The sequence below is a fragment of the Orycteropus afer genome, unplaced genomic scaffold (assembly GCF_000298275.1).
Source record: "Orycteropus afer afer isolate SDZICR_OR568_19922 unplaced genomic scaffold, OryAfe1.0 scaffold00648, whole genome shotgun sequence".
Classification (NCBI taxonomy): Eukaryota; Metazoa; Chordata; class Mammalia; order Tubulidentata; family Orycteropodidae; genus Orycteropus; species Orycteropus afer.
Genome location: NW_006922235.1, coordinates 297,994 through 299,876, shown reverse-complemented (window position 1 = coordinate 299,876; position 1,883 = coordinate 297,994).

Sequence of the window (1,883 nt, the reverse complement as noted above, 5' to 3'; positions counted from 1 at the left end):
TTCATGGATATGTAGACTGATTATTATGATAATGTCAATACTACCTAAAGCAATCTGCACATTCAATGTGATTCTGATCCAGATTCCAACAGAATTTTTTTAAGGACCTAGAAAAACCAATTACTAACTTCATATGGAAAGGAAAGAGGCCTCAGATAAGAAGAACACTTCTGAAGAAGAAGAACAAAGTGGGAGGTCTCACACTCCTGAATCTTAAGAACTACTATATAGCCACAGTAGTCAAAACAGCATGGTATTTGAACAATGATAGACCACTGGAACAAAATCAAAAGTACATACATAGACCCATTCCTCTATGGACAACTGATCTTTGACAAAGGTCCAAAACCCATTAAATGCAGAAGAGACAGCCTCTTTAACAAATGGTGCTGGCAAAGTGGATATCCATTTTAAGAAAAATGAAACAAGATCCATACCTCAGCCCATACAAAAAAACAAACTCAGGCTGGATCAAAGACTTAAATGTAAAACCCAAAACTATAAAATTCATCAAAAATAAAATAATGGCAAATCTGAGGGCCCTAAATTATGGCATCAACAGACTATCAAGCATAACTACAGGAGGAAGAAGAGAAGCTAATGACTGGGACCTTTTAAAACTTAAATTCTTATATGCATCGAAAGACTTCGTCAAAAGAGCAAAAAGAGACCATACAGATTGGGAGAAAATATTTGCCTATGACATATCTGACCAAGGACTTATCTTCAAATCTACAGAAAACTTCAACACCTCAATACAAATAAGACAAAATACAAAAAAGACAAATAACCCAATTCACAAATGGGCAAAAGACTTGAAAAGACACTTCACCAAAGATGATATACTGGCAGCCAACAAACACGTGAGAAACTGCTCATGATCATTAGTCATTAGAGAGATGTAAATCAAAACAACAAGGAGATATCATCTCACTCTAGCACTAATAGCAAAATTTAAGAGGTCAGAAAATAACAAATGCTGGTGAGGTTGTGGAGAGATTGGAACTCTTGTGCACTGCTGCTGGGATTGTAAAATGGTACAATCATTGTGGCAAATGGTATGGAGTTTCCTTAAAAAACTGAAAGTAGAAATACCATTTGACCCAGCAATTCCATTACTAGGAATATATCCTAAAGAGCTGAGAGATAGCACACGAAGAGACATATGAACACCGATGTTCATTGCAGCAAAATTCACTATAGCAAAAAGATGGAAACTACTTAAATGCCCATCAATGGATGAATGGATAAGCAAATTATGGTATATACACACCATAGAGTACTATGCTATATATATATAAACAATGAGGGATACAGGAACCACTTCACAACGTGGATGAATGAGCCTGGAGGACATAATGCTGAGTGAAATAAATCAATCATGGAAGGACCAGTACTGTATGAGCCCGTCACTATAAAAAAAACAAAGAAGGGTTTGCTTGTGAAAGGGGACTTATGTTCTAGGTTACTGGGGTGGGAAGGAAAAGGGAAGGATTGATTTCAGGCTAGTTGGGGCCCACACACTGATGTGGGTAAGAGGAGGGATATATGGAAAGAGTTTTAGACCATCATGATAAAATTACAAAAGGGATGACTCTGAATTATGCACATAGGAGTTAGACAACAGATGCCAATACCAACCAGTGTGCCCACAATACTGCATTACCAATAACACCAAACACCAGGCTACAGATATATACATAAACACCAGAGAGCACCAGATGGGAGTCAGTGAATACAGAAGTATACTCTAGACCAAGGATATATTCAGATGAGGCTAATCTTGCACAGACACCAATGATACAAAATACCTGCAATCCTTATAGAAACAATTGAAGACAGACACAGAGCAATCCCTCACAGACACCCAGACACTAGGGGAG